Source organism: Psittacula echo, assembly GCF_963264785.1.
Source record: "Psittacula echo genome assembly, chromosome: 9".
Lineage (NCBI taxonomy): Eukaryota > Metazoa > Chordata > Aves > Psittaciformes > Psittacidae > Psittacula > Psittacula echo.
In genome coordinates this window covers 19,942,129-19,962,527 of record NC_137745.1, presented here as the reverse complement: position 1 = coordinate 19,962,527, position 20,399 = coordinate 19,942,129, and the positions used below count along the sequence as shown (strand labels likewise).

Genomic DNA, 20,399 nt, shown 5'->3' with positions numbered 1-20,399 from the left:
TCTGCACTCCAGAGCTGCAGTCTTCTCACACACTTGTCAATGCAGGTGATCTCCTCCAAGTATTGCCACCTTAAAACAGGGTTTTGTCTACAGAAATAATTCCAGGCTCCTCTGAGATTCGAAGTCGTGTTTTGAAAAGCAGCAGTGCATCAAATTCAATTAACTAATCGAGTCTGCCTTCTATTTGGGCAACGTGGAAGCCAGATTGCCCAGAGCCCATCCTCAAGATGTAACGTTATTTACTAGGTATGCTGCTGTGACCCTTCCAGCAGGTGACCTCGAGGGTCTGCCTTCACCCCACGCTCCTCCTGGGTGCCTGGAGCAGGGAGTCCTGCACAGAGCATGCCATGATGCAGGAAAAAGATGGGAAAACTACACTGCTCTTATCTTGAACCTCGGTAGAGGCTGGAGGGGGTTGGAGAGGGGACACACAAACGGAGCCAGAGGCAAACAGTAGCTCTTTAGAGGAATAAACCACTCGTCAGCCTGTCATGATTGATAAGTACATCTGCCAGTCCCCACCTGCTGTTCACATTCCTGGCATTTCTTTCTGCAGCATTTTCTCCCTGAGAAGGGACCCGCCGCTTATCAACTGCTGCAGAGGAGATTTAAAGGCAGTGAAACAGGCCCCAGCTTAAACAAAATGAAGAGATTTCAGGCCCCAAGCACACCAGTTTTTCTTGCATCACATCAGGGAACCTGCTGCAGGGGGTTATTCCAGCAGCCCTAGAAGATTCAGAAACTTGTAATGGGTGTTAAGCACTCCCCTTTGCTCATTACTGCCATCATACCTCTATTAAATTCCTTGCAGATAAAGTAGGGGCTCCAGAAAATCTCTGTAGCCTCCAGCCATGCATGCCAAAGTCATTTTCTGTACTGGTCAACCACCCCTAGAACAAAAGGGAGATAAGGGTGAACACACACCAGCCTCTCCAGCAGGGTGAAGGCTTCACTGCTTTTCCCACAGCAGAGGGCTGATGAGCACAAACAGCCGGGAGAGCTGCAGGACAGCTGCTCACACCAGTGACAGACAGTCCTGGGAAAGAAGGAGCTGGAGTTCCGTTCTGGTCTTCAGCCCTGCACATGGGCTGGAGGTCCCTCCTTAGTTTTAACACAGCAAGAAGGTGAAGGAAAATAGCACAATTATAGTGGAGCCTCTGAGCAGAAGGCTGGAGCAGCTCTGCTCTGGAGCCAGGCTGAGAGAGCTGGGCTTGTTCAGCCTAGAGAAGAGAAGGCTACTTAAGAGGAGACCTTAGAGCAGCTTCAGGGCCTAAAGGGGTTACGAGAAACCTGGAGAAGGGCTTTGGACAAGGGCCTGTAGGGACAGGATAAGGGGAATGGCTTTAACCTGCCAGAGGGGAGACTGAGATGAGCTCTTAGGCAGAAACTCTTCCCTGTGAGGTTGCTGAGGCACTGGCACAGGGTGCCCAGAGAAGCTGTGGCTGCCCCATCCCTGGCAGTGTTCAAGGCCAGGTTGGACACAGGGGCTTGGAGCAAGCTGCTCTAGTGGAAGGTGTTCCTGTCCCTGGCAGAGGACTGGAACTGGATGAGCTTTAAGGTCCCTTTCAACCCAAACCAGTCTGGGATTCTATGATTTTATGAACGTAAGCCTCTGTGCTGTCAGAAGAAGAAAAACCAGCTCTGAGGCGCTGTCAAGAGCTCAGTGTCTTTAAGATCCCAACCTCTCTGTCAAATTATCAAAGATCAAAATTAGCTATTAGGATCAAGTTTATTACAGCACACACTCATGCTGAAATCCTATCAGGCTGGTTGCTGCAGGGAGACAAGGCAAAGCTGGGTTTCTGGAGTCCAAGTGCCCCAGCACCCATCTAAAAGTGATTTCCTTTCACTAAAAGATGAACACACACACAACTGCAAACAAGTCTATGAGTTTTTGCTTTGGGAAGGAGGGAGAAGGCAGCAGGAAGTAAATGCAGCTTTCCCCATGAAACTGAACTGCAGTTTCAGACCGCAGTGGTTATTTCCTTCGACAGGCAAGATAGGGAGCGGTGCCTTTACAAACCAGGGTGAATGCCATATAAAATTGGACTTATCCTGGATGCTCCTGGGGAACAGCCCAGCACTGAGAGCTGCGGCTTGGCAAGCAGGACCCCAAACGCTCCATGGGCACAGCTGGCTACACCCCTCTGCAGAGCAGCTTCCCAACCAGTTCCTGAAGGTACTTCCCCAAGCTGCCACACTCACTGTGTCCAAGGAACCAGAAGTTAGCTGTGGTGAGGGGAAGGGAGGGCAAGCCAGGTGTGAGCAGCATTTGATTAGCTGGCTAATGGGTGCAGCTGTCCTCCGGTTTTACAGCTCTTGGAGGAAATTTAAACAGGAACTTTCTATAAATTAACTGCCCATAAAATGAGCATGTTTTCAACGCCCCAGAAGGTCAGGAAAGGTCTGCTCAGGCCCCCGTTCCCAAGACACGGCAAACAGCCTCCGCAGTTGGAGTTTCTCCTTCCGAAGCAGGAAAATGTGGATTTACCCTATGCAGTAGTGAGCTGGTGAAAGCACACTCGTGAAGCAATCATTTTCCATTCAGAGCAAGCTAATAATTTATGTTCCCCCTAAAATTCCCAATGCAATCCAGATGTTTAAGTAGACTTTGTCCCAGAAAGCAAATGATACAACAGCCTCGGAAAGACAGCCAAAGTCCTTCCAAGGCTGTTTGCTCTGCGGGAGCAACAAACACACTGATCTCAACTCCTTCCAGGTCTGGAAGCTGCAAGAGATAAGGTGGTTATAGACACTCTTGACCAACCCCTCTGGCTTCCTCTTCCTCAAGAGGATATTCTGTTGATAAAAAGTAGGTACATTTTTACAAATGACAGGTCCCCAGTTTTGAGGAAACCAGGAGGATGGAAAAGCCAGGGTGAAGCCAGCACAGGAAAACATAGACTGGTTTGGGTTGAAAGGGACCTTAAAGCTCATTCAGTTGGAATGGCAGGGACACCTTCCACTAGAGCAGGTTGCTCCAAGCCCCTGTGTCCAACCTGGCCTTGAACACTGCCAGGGATGGGGCAGCCACAGCTTCTCTGGGCACCCTGTGCCAGTGCCTCAGCAACCTCACAGGGAAGAGCTTCTATCTCAGATCTGCTCAGGGTGCACAAGAAGGATGGGTGTGTGGTGGGATGCTTGTTCCCCAAGGTCACCCTGAGCAGTGGGAGGAGAGCCCTGGCAGCAAGTGCCTGAGAAGGGCTGTTTTACCAGCAGACAGAGGCTGCTCATCCTGGGAAAGGAGGAGTGAGTGCTTTGGCCAAGGGGCTGAATTCCTCTGGCAACACGAAGAGCAAGTCCGCAGCGGCACCTGTCCCAGGATAAGGGACCCATGCCAGCTGGGAAGGAGCTCTCAGGCCCCAGGCAGCCCCCCAGCACCCTGCTTGAGGACTCAGGCACATTGGCTCTCACAGCCTGCCAGCACCAGCTTAAGGATGCAGCACGCCAGGGAAGAAGCTGCCCAAAAGACCTATGGAAATGTTTGGAAGAGATGAAAATAGAGTTTGGGAAATGAACACTGACCAGGCCATACAACTTTTCCAGGGATATTTTAAGCATCAGTATAGCTGCATTCCAGTCCCTGAGTATATTTTCTATAAATATTTTAAGTCGCTTAGTTTCAAGACTTATTAGTCAAGTGCAGTGCAATGCTTCAAAGTTTAGACCTACAGGCTGCCAGCCAAATTTGCTGCCAATTTTTGAACTGTTCTGTGTTACCTTGGGTATAACATAGGATCATCTTTGGGGGGTTTTCAGGTGCTCTTCTGTACACTTGTATTCTGTGTTATAACATTAGGTCTCTACTGATACATCAAGCCCTGTGGATTAACACATCTTTATTCACAACCCAACAACAGTCGGTTTATTTTCAAATCTAGGGGCTTTTTTTCCTTTTTACAGGCCAATAAGCAAAAGAAAACACACCAGTAATCCTGCATGCAAAGTAACTCTCCAGAACTAGGTATTTTTGTTAGTGACAAAGACACAGTACATACAACTGGCAGCAATTCCTGGGAGCTCCATCTGAGCAGAACACGAGGCTGCCAGAAAACAAGGGCTGCACATAACAAGCCAACTATACCATGGACATGCCAAAGCTTCCCAAAGGCTCTTCTCTGAAGGCACGGCAAAGCAGTGTGCAGGGGGAAAACAGATCATTCTGCATCCTAACCTGGGTACCCTGCCTGCAACCAGGTCTAGACCCAGATGCTTCTTCAACATGCTGCATTCACAGCGATATATAACTCTCTGCAAAGGGTTATATATCAGGGAAAACAGGAAAACGCAGACAGCTGTGGTTTTGGAAGGTCCAAAAGACCAGCAAACAGAAGGGTACAGCTAAAGGCAGATCCTGCACCCCAGCTCTGCCACTCCAAGCCCCCATTCCATCAGGAATATGAATTCTTGTGCACCAGAGATACCAACAAAATACAGCTTAGCGTTCACAGAGCACAGATTTCCACCAGTGCTTTACAGTACACAAATATTAATATTCACAAATAAATCCAAGCCTGCTTAATCCAAAGAATGCATAGCTGTCGCCAAGCATGTGTTTTCTTTGGAGAACAGACCAGACACTCCGAGCCTGGTTGCCTTACCTATGTTTGAAAGCCAGATTTAAGTCAATCTAACAGATAACTAAGCTGAAACATCAATCCTCACCACAAACCTTTCTGGTTTTGAAGCTCTTAGCTGCTACTGAAAGGGGGAAAACACCCTGAAGGTACTGCACTCATCTCTACCAGCCAGATGGGGAGATGACATGCCTGGTGGAGCAGGTAGCTGCCTGCCAGCCTTCCTCTCAGTTATCAGCTAAATCAGTTTAGAGGTGCTCTGTGACCATTCAGCAGGAATGGGGCTAGATGACCCCTCTCTCATCTCCATTCCCATCCTTAACAGCTCAGGCTGTAAATTCTTCAGGGACAGACCTGCTGGCCATGGCTAGCTGGAACTTTCACAGGGAGCCACAGCAGCACTTCCAACCACTCCAGCATAAGGATGCTGGGTAAACCTAAAAACTATGGAAAATGTGAATAAATGCATGCAGCCTGCACCTAAGAAACTGCTTAACTGGACACAGGTAGAGGAACAGAGACTGAAGTGATGTGTCTTTGGTGTAGGATACCCAACAAGTGTCACATAATGGTAGGGCAGCTTTAGCGTGTGGGGACTTGCAAAGCTACCTGTACCAAGATAACCGTAACACTGATATAAGGTTGAGATTGCCTAAGTAACAGGATCAGATTTGGGTAGGGATGCAGCAGAGTTGAAACCAATGAGCAAAAAGTAATAAGTGGGCTGTTATTTGGGAGTCTGGGCACAGAAAGGGAGGGAGGGATGGGGTAATGAAGAGATGGGTCCTGAAATAGAGAAAAAATGGAGAATAGGTATAACATCAAGAACAAAGGAGGGTCGAACTCTTTTTGGTAGGAGTAGGAGCACCTAGGGACAGCCACAACCCCATTGCGCAGATGAACCCCTCAGGGTGCCAAGGAATCCCTCTGGACAACCTGCTGGTTTCTCCACCCAATCTATATATAAGACACTTGCCGTGGGAGGGCAAACTGGGACGAACTCACACTCTAGCATGAAGTGGCATGGGCAGGAAGGGTGACAGATTTGCAATTCAACAGTACTGTGATTTGTCAGATTTAGCAGTAATAATTACTAGCTTTAGAAATGTAAGCGTGCAAAATGCTCTAAAATTAGTATCAGTGGTGTTTATTAGTGAATCAATTAAATAGTCAATAACTCAACTAGGTTCTCGGCAGAGCACTGCTTCATGAATTCTTCATGCGCTGTGAGACCCCTCTCCGCAGTCCTGCGTTCAGCTCTGAGGCCCCAAACACAAGTGGGATGTAGAGCTGTTGGAGCGAGTCCAGATGAGGCTAAGAAGATGTTCTGAGGGCTGGAGCAGCTCTGCTCTGAGGACAGGCTGAGAGAGATGGAGAAGAGAAGGCTCCAGGGAGATCTTAGAGCAGCTTCCAACCTAAAGGGACTGAGAAGAAAGTTGGAGGGAGACTTTTTATGAGGGCATGAAGGGACAGGACAAAGGGGAATGGCTTTAAACTGACAGAGGGGAGATGGAGATTAGATATAAGATAGATTAGATATAAGGCTCTTCCCTGTGAGGGTGCTGAGGCGCTGGCACAGGGTGCCCAGAGAAGCTGTGGCTGCCCCATCCCTGGCAGTGCTCAAGACCAGGTTAGATGGGGATAGGAGCAACCTGCTCTAGTGGAAGGTGTCCCTGCCCATGGCAGGGGATTGGAACTGGATGAGCTTTAAGGTCCCTCCCAACACAAGCCAGTCTGTGATTCTATGATAATCATAGTCTCTCAAATCAGCTGTGCCTCCAGCCTGCAGTCTAAATGGTTGGATCAAACCAGACGCTCAGCCCCGGGGTCTGGGCTAGCTGCTATCTACGTATCTCAGTTAAGCAGAGGAGCTTGGTTAAGCCTGCGTGGGCAGATGCAACCTGGGCTGCTTGTGTCACACGTTTGTGCAATGCCCGACACAAAGAGTTTGTGAACCACCACTGAAAGCTGTGCACACCACCACACTGCTGGCCGCAGTTTTAATAGCTTCTAATAATAAATCAGGATAAAGAGCTTCAAAGTTTTAAGTGCCTGTGTAAAGCACGCCTGCAATTAGAGGGACACTCCTCCACCACACCACATCAGCAAGACCAGAGAGCAGGCCACAGGGTCCACCTCAGGTCCTCCCACCCTTTGAGTAGGGCTGACCTAAATCTTTCCTCTCTCAGACTCAGGTGGCAAGAGGAAAATGAGCCAGTCTCATTAATTTCACCTCCCACTGGCTGGTGAACTTCTCTGCAACAAAAAACATGATTCAAAGCTATGCCGGTGACCTGGCAACTTGAATCTTCTCTGGAGCAGGAGGCAGCAAACATCCTGCTGCAGCATCACTCACCTAATGGCCAAGCTCTGCTCTGGCTCCCCAGAGTTCCTCAAGCCATTCACCTGGGGATTTATCTAAAATGCAGTTAGAACACCCAGCAAGGGAACAGTTTCTCTGCAGAGCACTTTGTACCCTTCTACTGCATATCGCCCATCATCAGCTGATGGCTCAGCAAAGACTCTTCCGATATGCAGGAGACCCTGAGACCAGAACACCGCCAGCTCCTCCCTTTAGCTTCCTCAGAGCCTCACCGGCACCAAATACACCAGGGCACCCAATTTTCCCGTGATTTCCAGAGTTCGAGTTTATTTTTTAATCTGATAGCAACAGCAGAAGACTACAAAAAAAAACCCCACTGGCCTGAGCAGCTTCAGAGTCTAAAATAAACATGCCAAGCCCTATTTGCGATGGGAGTAAAAATAGCTTGTTTCTCATCCCTTCCCAGGACCTCTGCTTCGAACACAAAAGCTTTACAGGTTAACTATGAAAATACCAGACTTGCAAAGAACATCTTGATTTGAGCTTTGCACTGTTTGGAAGAGTTCAGAAACCCACCTTGGCTCCACAGCAAAGGCATGCACCCTCAAAGCTCATGTCCCGCCCAGGGCTAAAGGCCAGGCACTGCCAATTCCCTTTAATAGAAGCTACTGTCCTCCTAGAAGAAAATATACCCAACACGTCACTGGAATTACATCTTGTGCTCTTTCTTGGCTGGATACTTTTTAAATGACACTTATTCCAAAGAGTGTTAACTATAAAATCTAGTGCAAAGCTGTGCTGCAGCCAGACGGGCTCCCCAGGAAGCAAGCGAGCACAATCAGTGTCTGCATCAAAAGGAGAAGAGAGACCATGACCAGTCTGGCTCTCACATAAGAGCATCACTTCATAGCAAGTTCTGATAAATTAACTTTTCTCCAGGGCCTAAATGTACCTCACCTGGCACCTGTGATGCTCAGGCCTGAAGAGAACAGAAAAAACAGACCTAGGAGAGCAGCACCGCAGGAAAGCCATCACGAAGCTAGGTTTGATCATTACATCATTTCTAACAACAGATCAGCCAGACCCACAGACACCAACCTATTTATGACTCGGCCTTAAAAAAGGGCCAGAGGAGACACTGCAGCGCATCTGAAACCTGCTGGTATTTATACATGCACTGAAAGGCACCCCGGGGAAAAGCACCCCAGCTCCACGAGCCAAGTGTGCAGGAGCCACTGGCCTGGGAGCCTGCCCACAAGTGACCCGCTGCCGGCACATCTCCCTACAAGGCAGTGCTGGCCGCGGCACATGCAGCCATCCATCTGCTGCCTGCCCGCCTCACCTCACCACCTGGGGTGCTCCAGCCCACCCAAGCAGCACAAGGCAGGCACTGGTTCTGTGGCACTCGCCGGCAAACACCGGGCTCTGGCACTGGCTCCGCTTTCGCCATTAAAATTCATCTCCAGAAACCTGGGTTCCAATTGAGTCGGCATAAATTAAGCAGCAATTTGGGTCTTTGGGTGAGATGCAGCAGCATCTCAGAAGAGCTCTTAGCACAGCCACGCTCATTTTAAGTGACAGGAACAAGAAAAACAAATTTGCTTGCTAAATACACATTTAGTTGAGCTGGTTGTATTGAAAAGCTCAACATTTCTGGTTTAGATTGTGTCCTTAAACATGTCCACATCAGATCAAAAGCCAGCATCTAGCAAGAGCTGTTACACAAGTCCCTAAGGTTTACATCTCTTGACTAAAGTCAGTCTTGCACATTGTCTTGAGTCAAAGGCTTCAAGAGATGGGAAAGCCACAGTCATCTTCTTCCCATTAAGCACCCTAGTAAATAAATGAGAGAAAAGTGCACCTTTTCCAGGTTTTACTTTGTCTGGCTTCCTCTTCCTCCTCTTGTTATATGCAGGCTTTCATCATTTAGTGTCAAGACCATCTCAGAGAACAAGGAGAGAGATCTAGAACTTTCCAGCTCTCTTGTCCCACCTGCCTACAAACTACTCACCAGATGCTCCAAGGTAAAAAAAAATCACAGCTTCTCATATTTACATTAGTATTTTGTGTTAGCTGTTACATAAACACTGCTGCTTTTAAAGGAGGCTCCTCTCTAGTCCCCTGCTCTCCTCAACTGCCATCACTTCCCATTCTTTTACCTTATTCTGTAAGGGCAGGATTCCTGGAAAGAAATTTTCTTCTTATCAGGTAGGCACTGGTATAACAGCCCAGCCACCAAACATCATCAGATAACTGAGACACCAGTGATCCCACCCTGTGTGCACAACCCAGGATTTCAGCTCATACTTCCACCCCCCATGCACACATTACAGTGACAGTCCATTCCTGACGTGAGGTGATGCAGTGCATCATGCTTCCTTCCTACTCCAGTGCACTTTTCCTCCTATTCAGTGGCCCACAAAGATCTCAGGAGATCACGCAACACCAGCAGCACTCATTCTCCCATGTTGGCAAAGGAGCTGGAAACTCAAGGTTTTTTAGAGAAAGGAATGGCTGAACCTTCTCCCCAACTCTTCCTCACATGGCAGATGTGCCCTGGCCTGCTTGAAGATCCATAGCAGCATCGTGGCCAGCTTCACAGTCATTTTAAGCTGGTGTTCTTTACATAGGAAGCATTTCCACCTCTCCCAACCCACTCCTCTCTCCTGTTTGTGGTGGTACAAGTGTTACAACCACACAGAGAAGTGAATGGGGGAAACTGGCACACACTAAAGAAACCCAGCAAGAACCAAAACAAGAGGCCAGCTTCCATCTGACTCAGTTTCCTGGCTGCATGCAGGGTCTACAAGACCACTTCTCTTTTTCCCCTACACCAGCACAAGTGAAAGGCAGGACCTCTTGGGCCAGCAGCACCAACTCAAACCAACTGAGAAGCTAAGCATGCCAAGTTTGGACCTTGTAAAACTGTGCCATGAAAGAGCACTGCACAGTTACATAGGAAAACCCAAATAATTCCAAAAGAGAAAGAAAAATTAAACTAGTTTCAGCTGGACATCTTCCATTCATTTCTCACTATTGTCCTAAGCAGCATCCACGCACCACATACTGACAGTGAGGACCACCACCCACAGCCAGCTGCATCCTGGCAGCAGGCAGAGCAAATCCCTTACAGTAGAAGTCTGCAGCAAGCAGGCAAGCGACCCGACACAGGTTTGTTCTCAGGCACTAAGGCACTTTAAAAGACATCTAAAAATACATTAAATGCTTTTCTCATGTGACTTTTCTATGCAAGGGACTGCTCTAAAGCCTGCCAACAGCAAATGGATTGAGACACTGCTGCAAGACCTCCTTCCTGCACCAACAGCCTCCACATTATCAACTTGTTGGAGTCCAGCAGACCAGCCTATGATAAAAACCTGGAGCATTCTGCAGCCTGCTTGGCAGCATCAGCTACCGCTGTAGCACCATTTTCCTCAAAGGGCTGTGCTTCTATTCAGGATCACCACCCAGATGGGGAGCTGCACTGTTTTGCCTTGTTTCTGCTCCAGAAAGATCTTTAACTACTTATACCCAGAAGAGTTCAAATGTATGCTCCTCCCAACCAAGCGTAAAGAAGAAAAATAACTTCCCAGCTCTGCTGACACAGGTAATTCCTCTCCATTGAGGAGAGGCGAGGTAAATAGGACAACTGTTTGCCTTTGAAAGTGCTTTGTAAGTCAGCTCAGCTGGCTGCTACCACAAAGCCCAAGTGGGACAACACTGGCCACTTCAATAACTCCAGCTGATCCTCAAGCCTATCTTCCTTAGAGTAGATTCACATCACCAAGATTCCCATCAAGACTCTTCCTCCACTCCCAGTGGGAAGCAGACAGCTTTTCTGATCTTTTGAGATGTAGACCCATGTGCTTACTGTACCCACCTGGGTCTGCCTCAAACCAGAGCAGACACTGACATGCTAGGGAATGAAAGATGTCTGCTCCTGGATCAGTTCAAGCTGCAGAGCTGAGCTGAGCCATCTGCTCCTACTGATACTGAGGGTGGCTCTTCCTCACTCCCAACCAGACACCTTGCCATGTGCCCTTTGGCTCCTTGCTTCAGCTGACCTTTTCCAGTTGGCACAGCCCACAGCTGCTGGTTCCAAACAGGGCTTAGAGTCAGCTGCGCAGAATTCACCAAGAATCATCTTAAGTCACTGCTTAAAGAATCATCCCACCCCTAAACACTTGCATCAGGAGTCGGCTTAACCAGCCTGAATTCCCATATATGACCAGAAAACAAGACTTCAGCATGTGAAGCACTCTTTCCTGGGCTCCCAGCTGCAGTGATCAAGCCACAAACTACACCAGTCCAAAAGACACAGGGAAGAGCTCTGCACCCAGCCCTGTGCTCTGCGATCTCCTCATGCTGGCGGTGGACTGCTTTTCTAGCAGGATCTGAGCTGAACAGGTACACACGGCCAGGGCACCAAGGGCAGAACTGCCCCTATCTGCAGTGCCTTGATTTCATCTCAACTTCAGGAAAAAAATCAAATTCCAAATCTGCCTTCTCTGTTTTCTGCTTTTCATTATGGAACAGGGGAGAAGCTGCCTCAAATCATCTTCTGAAGCGCCTTATCAAGGCAAAGGTTTTTAACCAGCGTGTGAACAGACTGCCAGAAATCCATAGAAGGTGCAAAAAGGCTTACCTGAAGTCAGCAGGATTAAGCTCGCTATACAAAGTTATGCACCTCCAGGGAAGCTTTAGGAGCCTGCAATTCAGGGAAGAGAAAAAGGCTGGAGGCAGCTGAGCCGGAGCAAAGCGCACAGCACCAGGCTGCAGCGCAGAGGTCTGCAGGAAACAGCTTCTTCCTGTGACGGCAGGACAACACCACAGCCCCTCTCCCTGGGGACATCCACTGCCAGGCCGAGCTCACACAGCACAGTCAGTCTGCACAACAGAAGTCACTGAGGGGCTGTAAGCGATACATGGCCCTACCTGTCCCTCAGGTCCTGGCTCCAGCCAGCGCTGCTGGGCAGGGGGAAGACAGTACGCAAGGGCGAGCAGTACTTCCATTGCTTCCACTTGACCCAATGACTAGGATGCTTCTGGAGCACAGCAGGCTTTGGTGTAGCAGCACAGAACCAACACGGTGGAGAGAAGGAAGAGGAGGGTGGGGATTCCAGTTTCCAGGAAAACAGGGCGTGCAGTTTTGATCCCAGCACTATGGTACCAGTGCTGGGACACTGGTTTGAGGGAAGGGTGGTGGCTGGACCACATCACAGGTCTGGAGAACTGCTTCTAGACTCCAGGAGCTCATCCACTTCTGACTGAGGCTTCTAAGCAAACTTTCTCACACCCAAATTAGCCATGGTAATCACAGAATACTTCTCTCTGCCACGCACAGCAGACAGAATCATACACAACTTTTATCCCAGTTTATCACCATCATGACACTGGGGAACACCACCGCCTTTGCAAGGCTTTAAGTCCACAATATACAATGTCACATCATTCCCTGTAGCAAATGAAGCCCTTTTTTGTGTAAGCTTCAATCACAAAGTTTCCTAGAGGCTATAAAGCCCTACTGTTTTACTTTCCTTACAGCTTACTACCACAAGCTCATGGGGATTTTACAACAGGTTGTTTTAGTTTCCTCTGCACTGAAGGAGATTTGTGTTTACTCTCTGAAGACCAAACTTCTCACTTCCCTTACCTGCTACTCAAATAAAATTTTATTCTAAGATATGATCAAGTGTTTGCTGAAAGAGCCACCAGCACAAGGCTGCTGGCACACCGATAAACATAAAGCACCAGCTTCACAAACACCAGTGGAGGCACAAAATCTTCCATGCAGAGGACACAAAGTTTCACATTTTGGCCAAATATCTCACTCTGGGAGAGCCAAATCTATAACGTGTGAACACACACAGTGCCACGGCACAGACCTTTATGTTAAGTTCCATGAGATCGTTAGTCCAAATCACTTCTGCATTACTGCCACCAACAAAATCATTAGTGCCCAGCCTGAAAAACACCTGATCTGACCTGGACAGTAATTCATTTAAGGTTTATTACCCTATTCCTGATGTTTCATTCCACACAGGATGGACACAGCTGCGTTGTGACTACATTCCAACACTTGCAGGCCCACTTACGCGCCCCATAAAACAGCTATTCCACTGTTGTGTGTAAAGCATAAGCTTTCAATGAACTCAAAGAATTAATTATATCAATGATACAAGTTGTTTGTGCCTATTGTTTCCACTACTACCGAAATCACACTTTCCAACGTCTTAAAACGTGCTACTCTACAGTGTGCAAGAAAAAGATGCTGAGGAATTTTGGGAGCAGATAGGCAAAGAGGTTTTGAACTTTAGGCAAAATACTAGAAGAAGATTCTCTCTCTGAATCAGCGCAGTCACACCCCTGTCTCCAGCCAGTCTCCACACTGTGCCTGCAGACATCTACATTTTAGAGAAGGAGAGGCACAGCTACTCTGATTCTGTGCATCTTCCTGATAGGATCATGCAAAGTTTAATTTGGAGAAGGCTTTAGAATAACCACCTTTTATTCTCTAACAGAGGCCCCAGGCACTATCATAAAAATTCCACTAGAAATATTTCCTTTGGGGTGGGAAAACACCATGCATGGCACATCATGCAGGAATTGGCTCTTACAGCACACAGAGCTCATGCTCCACAGGTGTCAAGACCTAGCTAGAAAGTCTGAGGAACACTAACAGGGAATCATCACAACCCTAGTGTCAAAATCATCATGGCAGATTTCCCACAACTCTGTTTGTAGATGACTCCAAGGCCATTTCATTAGAATTCCTTCCTTAGGGAAAAGAAAGTTCTCGTCCTCAGAGAAAGCTGATCTAGAGAGAAGGTCTTTTCCTTAGAGGAAAAAGCATGCCCCAAAGCATTCAGTATCAGCACATACTCATCTTGTTCTGCCTCTTGGCTCTAAATGCCTCTTGCTACCCACCCAGAAGCCCATACCTCTGTAAGGTCTTCCCATAGGAATCTCAGGAGCCACAAAGACAACAAAAGATCTCACCTTATACATTACTTCAGCAGTAAGTAGAAAAGGCCAGATGAAACTCTTCCTTGCTGCACAAGACACTCTTAGCTATAAACCAGCACTGAAGGGCTGCAGATGAGTTTATAGGAGAGGCACAGAAGCCATACTGGAAAAACTCAGCAACTATTTCTTATTAAATATTAAATATTCTGATTAAAGTAGTATTTGAACAGCATCCTGGACTGCTGACTAACTGAGCACTACAGACAGGGATCATTTTTACCGACCAGTCCTGGTCCCTTTGCCCTGTAATCAAAAAGTCACAAAGAAGCCACACACACGTAAGGAAATCCTTTTGGGGCCTCACAAGAGCTCTGGGAAGAGATGCATTTCCCAAAGAGCTTAGAGGAGTCCACTTGGGCTCTGACCTTGCACATGAAAGAAAGAAGCCTATGTGACAAGCAACAAGCAGCACTACTCGCAAGGCAGCAACAGCACAGACAGCCCCCACATCGCAATCTGAAGTTGTGACAGTGGCACGAGGCTTTCAGTTACCCGTCGTAATTCAACAATCAATTGAAAAAGCGCTGCCTCAAACTCTCTCCTGGCTTCTTCTTACTCAGGCTCATCCAAAAATCAATCAGCCTTTGGGACCGATATAAAAATGATTGGTATCTGCTACTGGAAACTCTCATCAAAATTACTGACTGCTGATCCCCACCCTTAAGGAGCACACTTCACAGAAGATTAAGCTTTCTGAAGTCTAAATGTACAATCTAGATCAAAAAAAGAAAAGACTCAGTGTGAATTCATGGCCTATATGCATTCAGCACTCTCGTGACCTGTAACTATGCTAGAGTAAACTGAAACCTCTCCGTAATCACTTTTTCACCCCCTAAGGAGGGAGAGGAAGAATGCCGCTCGTCAGGTCCTTACCAAGGAGCATTTGCATTGCAGGAAGAGGCTTCTAAACCAGTTTGTTGGAAAGCTCAGAGGAGCCAGAATCCAAAATATTTCTGAAGCTGCCCATGTAACCCTCTATGAATCGAGTCCTTCTCAGAAGTATAAAATACACACTGTACCCTTATTTAGGGTTGCAATAACAGCAAATGCCATAGCCGAGTACTGTGGTGAGACCAGAACACAAGAAAAGGGGAAGAAAGCAGAACTCAACAGCAAAAACTTTCATTCAAATATATCTTTACCGGTTAGGAAGCCATTTTTCTAAAGAAAAACCCAAACCAAAACTGAACACTGTCCACCTGCAGGGCTGGGATAAGTTCTACGCTCTTTCCAAGCCCCATCAGCATGTGAAGGTCTGCCAGAAACAGTGTACTTTGAATCCAACCAAGAATTACTCCACAGACCTAGAGGACACACGCAGGACAGTGAAACCTGGGGGACAGCTCAACCCTGAAAAAGCAGATACCCATTATGGCTAGCAGCACCATCCCAAGAAAAGGCTTTGCCACTACAACGGTTCCCTGCCTTCAACTCCCGTCCTGACCACTTCGCAAAGCCAGTGAAGAATTGGTCTAGCTGAAAAACCCCAACAGTGTTATGCCACGTTAGCAAAGCCAGTTGACCAGTGCATCAGCCCAGCACCACAGCTGGTATGTGGGAGGAAGCACAGCTGAAAGCAGGCAAAGGGCCCTTTTAAAAAGCATCAAACCATGAGGCTGGCTGAGGCAACCACTTGTTCTGAGCTAACCCATTACTAACCAGCATGGAGGCCATGCTCACTGCTTCCTCCTCTACCTCTTCTCCACACTGGGCCTTGCTTCCTCCCCACCCACACTGCTGGAGCATTGACAAGTTGCTTCTGGTTGGGGCATTCACAAGCTCCTACCATGGGCAATCCAGGTTACTAAGTCACAGAAAGTTAACCCAGGAAAAAAGATCATCTCAAATGCAAACACAACTGCATGTCTGGAGGTTGGACCTCTCCTCTCTGAAAGCAGCAAACCATACACCAGCTCAGCCATCCCACACAACTTAACCCTCTGTGGCTCACCCCAGAACTGCCATGGTGGCATTGGGACTGACATGGCCCAGCAGTGACATAGCCCATGGGGTCATATGGCAGAAAACTATTTCTGTTAAGGTTTTGGGGGGCTGTTGTGAGCTCTCCACAGTTAGACATATCCAAGGCCCACTGTCAGGAGCTGTGGTAGCCCGGCAGCCCACCCTGGCTCTCAGATCCCAGCACACTGCCCAGGAATGGGACCCTAGATGTGTAAGAGGAGAGGCTGCTATCAGCAGACACTCCAGGGAACTTCCTAATGTGCATCAAGCCTGGCTCCCAAAAACCAGCACTGCCAGTCTGAGGTGACCTTGAGCAGGACATGGCATCCAGGAAAATGGGGTGCATTCCTAGGGTGCCTTACATTGCTTTCACCCCAGCTAATCACTTGGGCAGAAGCTACCATCAGGCAAGAAGCTCCAGCTTTAATTCAGGCTGTGTTTCCAAGACACATCCGCTGACCCAAGCAGATCACTGCCAACAGAAGAGGGAGGCCCCCATTGCCTCCCCATACCCTGAACAAAGCCGTGCCTCTCACCTTGCCCCCTTCCTCCTCATCAGACACCCAGAACAGTTCACAACACACACAACAGCCAAGGAGCTTTCTGTGGTCCCTGAGGCCATCGGCTGACAGGCTCAGCAGGCACCCACAAGAAGAAGGGAACTGGCCTGCCTGGCCAGGGAACTTGGACCATCTCCTTTGGACAGTGCTCCACCAGCAGATCAGCTCAGATGGTCATGCAAAATGCAATGACAAAGAAGGTGGTAACACCAAATACATACAACCATCTTCCCCACTGGCAAGCTAAAACTTTATCCCAGAAAAGCTGAACCAGAAACAGTTTAAGCCAATGGATAAGTGCAGGGATACACACACACACAAAGACATTGGATTAGAAAGTGCACCTACCTAGTGTATTCACATAGGTTAATGTATTAACTTCCCATCCAGCAGCACCTTAGTAGTTTGCTCAAGCTTACTCTCACAGAACAAGTCCTAAAAGTACAAGTTCTTCAGGCTGATCTTTTATGTTTCACTGCTTAAGCATGGTCAGAGTCCTCTGCAAATCAGGTTTAAGGTACAGAGCTCTCCAGACTGCACAAACATCCTAAGAACAAACATTTTCAGCATACCAAGAGCTCAGATACACTAGGTCAATCCAACTGTGTTTATTTGTGCTTCACCCAAATCACTGCTGAAGTACTCTGAGCTCAAGGAGTAACAGTCTCTCACTGATTCAGCAACAGACCAGAAGTAATTGGTAGACGGTCCACAAGCACCATAAAGAATGCCAGAGGCATTTATTTACATGACCCCTGTTTGCCCAAGGAGAATTCAGAGTCTGCATTTTCTCCTCACTCCAATTAATCATTACTAGAATTAAATCCTCTGCAATATTCCTCAGCTAACAGGAGTAAAGGCACAAACCGTCCAAAACCATCCCCACCACAAAACTTTCCAGATAGCTGTCACTGCCAAAACAAGACAGTTTTACTCCCATCAGTTGGACTTCCTCCCCACACTGGCACAACTTCTCTCATTATACCTCTCTCCAAGGGACATGGAAAAGGCAAGGAGACACCACTCCTATTGTTGAAAAACAGCACTCCTGCCAGGGCAGAACCATCACATCTGTGCCAGGCTGACAACAGGCTGCATCTCACACTTCTGCTGTGGGCACTGAAGCTTTAAAACTCTCACAGGACCTGGTTTCTGCAACCACACAGTCCTTTCCTCTCAGGCTTGTCAGCCGGTGCGCTCGCACAGCCACGATGCAGCAGCACTCCCTCAGACCTTACCCCTCACTGCCAGAGCACAGCTCTGCCGACAAGACACAATGTGAGAATTCCTCCAGACCAGCCGTCTGTGGAAGACAAGTTATGGTCAGAACTTCAAGCCAATTCTACCCACGTGCTTTGTGGATGAACTTGGCAAAAGGTCTCGCTCTGTCACGCATCCTCCTTCATTTCTTGTAGCAGCAAGCCCAGCCCACCAGGCAGTGAGAGATGAGAAAGAAGTGGGTAAACAGTGCTGGAGCCAGCAGTGAGCACCAGCCATTTCTAAAAGCAGAGAAGTGCTCAGGGTTAACAAATCTCATACAAAACCTACAGGTACACAGCAAGGTGCAGCACACCTCTATTTGATATCAACCTCTCCAGGCCCAAAATCAATAATTAACCAGAATGTACTACTCAGTTTACACAATTCCTTAAAGAAATGGGTATTTCTAAGCTAACATGTGCTGTCAACATCTTCTCATTATTCAAAAATTTGTGCCAGCTCCCAAAGAACTGAGAGCAAACTCCTGCAGCAAGAAGACGGCGCGACCTGGAATCAGCCAGGCTTTGCTGATTACTCCTTCGAGTAAACAGTGGTGTTTCCAGCACTTCAGCTTGCTCTCGAGCTTCTCTCGTTGGCATACTACCCTATATTTAGGATAGAAGAGTGCAATGACAAGCATTGGGAAGAATGAATAAGTGGTCTATGAAGCTCACTATAGTGGCAGAGACTCTGTGAAGAAATTTACAAGTTAGGAACTCCTAAAGTGAAGAATGAAATCTATAAAGCTACAGATGTGAGAGAAAGCATTTCACATAAACAGTTAAATAACAAATTTTGTGAAGAACAGTATCCCCAAAGCAAAATACACTAGTGGTCCATCACGTCATGGCAGCAGGCAGTGGAAAGATGACCCTGCCTGGAGGGACTGAAAGAAGACAGGCAAATGCTTGGTCTTTTTAAACAAAAATAGGATTTTAATCTCATTTTGGATACAGGTGAACAACGTAAGTGCCGTTTTCTCAAGCTGAGAAGCCAAAAGCTCCAGGACCTCAGGGAATAACTGCAAACCTTGCTGCCTTCTCACACACCCCTATCCTTGGCAGCAGAGACCCAGTGACACCCTAAAAGCACACACGGGAGGTTTGCAAACTTCAAACCTGGGGCAAAATTTGCTAAATTCACTGGAGACCCGCGCAAGCTCTTTCAGAGCCTGTTGCTTCGGAGGAGCCTCGGAGGCCACAGAGAGCATCCCACATTTACACCTCAGCAGAACTATTTACTCGCATGTACGCACCCTCACAAGCTTGACTGTAGGTCTGTCGTGTCCGGAGCAGCCTCCGCCGAGAGCCGAAGGTCAGCCCTAAGAGCTGGCGGGACCAGCAAAGCTCCCGGCAAGTCCGGCCGGTGCGGACGCTGGGCCGAAAACCCCGGCACCACTGCATGGGGAGCGCGCCCAGAGACACACCGAGAACCGCCGGTTCCTGAACACCCACCGGGGCCCGGCCAGCCCCGGCGAGCGGGAAGAGCCGCCGGGCGGGGTCCCGCAGACCCGCCAGGCAGAGCCCAGGCGCATACACGGGCGCCGGCACCACGGCGAGTCCAGGGACCGACCGACTACCACCACCCCCAGCACACCCCAGCCGCTCCTACCGCCCTACCGGCGCCTGCAGCGGAGCCCCACGCCTCGCCCAGCACAGTCCAACCCGGCCCGGCCGTCCAGTACCCCGGCCCTGGCCCGCTCCGCCTCCCGCCCGCCGGCAGAGCCGGCCCTCGGCGGGCACCCCTGGACGCGGCGCCCACCCAGGCCCCGGGGGGTCCCGGACGGCGCCCGAACAGCGGCCCCGGTGGGACTGGGAGGCGGGAAAGCAGCGAGGAGAAGGAGGGAGGGAAGAGGGGAAAGACAAGGTAGAGGCGCCGGGACCGGACCCCGCACGGGGCCCGGGCCGCCGCCCGCACCGGGCCCCGGCAGGCCGCGGAGGACGCACTGAGTCGCGTCGAGCCGCTGGCCGAGCACCGGGAGGCCCGAGCCCGCCGCGCCTCTGCCTCAGGCCGCGCCACCGCTCCCAGCCCCGCACCCAGCCAGCCCGGTAGGCCAAGGGCAGTGCGGCCCGGCAGGTGCCGCCACCGGGCGTAGGCCAGGCCCCGCGCCCCGACCCCGGTTCCCGCGGGCCGCTCACCGTGCGTAGCCGAGCGCGGAGGCCGCTCCGCGGAGGCCGCTCCCCGGAGGCCGCTCCCCGCCGCCTCCCGCCGCCAGCGGCCCCGACGCACCGAGCGAGCGGCGCGGCGCGAGCGCGACCCCGCGCGGGCACGTACCTAGGGGAGGGGCGCGCGGCGCTTAGCAACCGGCGGCACGAGCGCGCCGCGGCCAATCGGCGACCGCCGCCTGCGCACGCCCCGCCCGCCTCTAGCCCCTCCCCACCTGGCCGCGCGCGGTCCCGCCTTCCCGCGCGCCCTGCGGCCGTCCCGGGCGGAGCCCCGCCCTCCGTCAGTCCCGCCCCTTTTGGAGTCACTCCAAGCCCCTCCCCAACATCAGTCCCAGCCCCACTCTCGAGTCTTAGGCCACGCCCCCCACCACAGACCACGCCTCCATGTAGTGTGTCACGCCCCCCCGTGTCTTAGGCCCCGCCCCGCGGCCCACGTGCGTTCCCGCCACGGGGTGACCGTGGTGCCGCCTGGCTCCGTTCCCGCGGGCAAATATTTGCTCGGGGCCGCCCCGGCGCTGCAGCAGCG

General features: G+C 49.9%; 1 protein-coding gene across 2 annotated transcripts in view; it reads right to left on the bottom strand.

The window, feature by feature from the left end:
- Positions 1 to 19,892, bottom strand: part of DAG1 (dystroglycan 1) — a 52,340-nt gene extending 32,448 nt beyond the window's left edge. Inside the window, exon 1 of one of the 2 annotated variants that reach the window (XM_080625647.1) lies at positions 19,847 to 19,892. The gene's annotated coding sequence lies outside the window, so the exon portion shown is untranslated. Of the gene's footprint in view, positions 1 to 791; positions 928 to 19,846 lie in introns of those variants that run through there. The other variant, XM_080625648.1, reaches the window with a different exon arrangement.
- Positions 19,893 to 20,399: the final 507 nt, after the last annotated feature.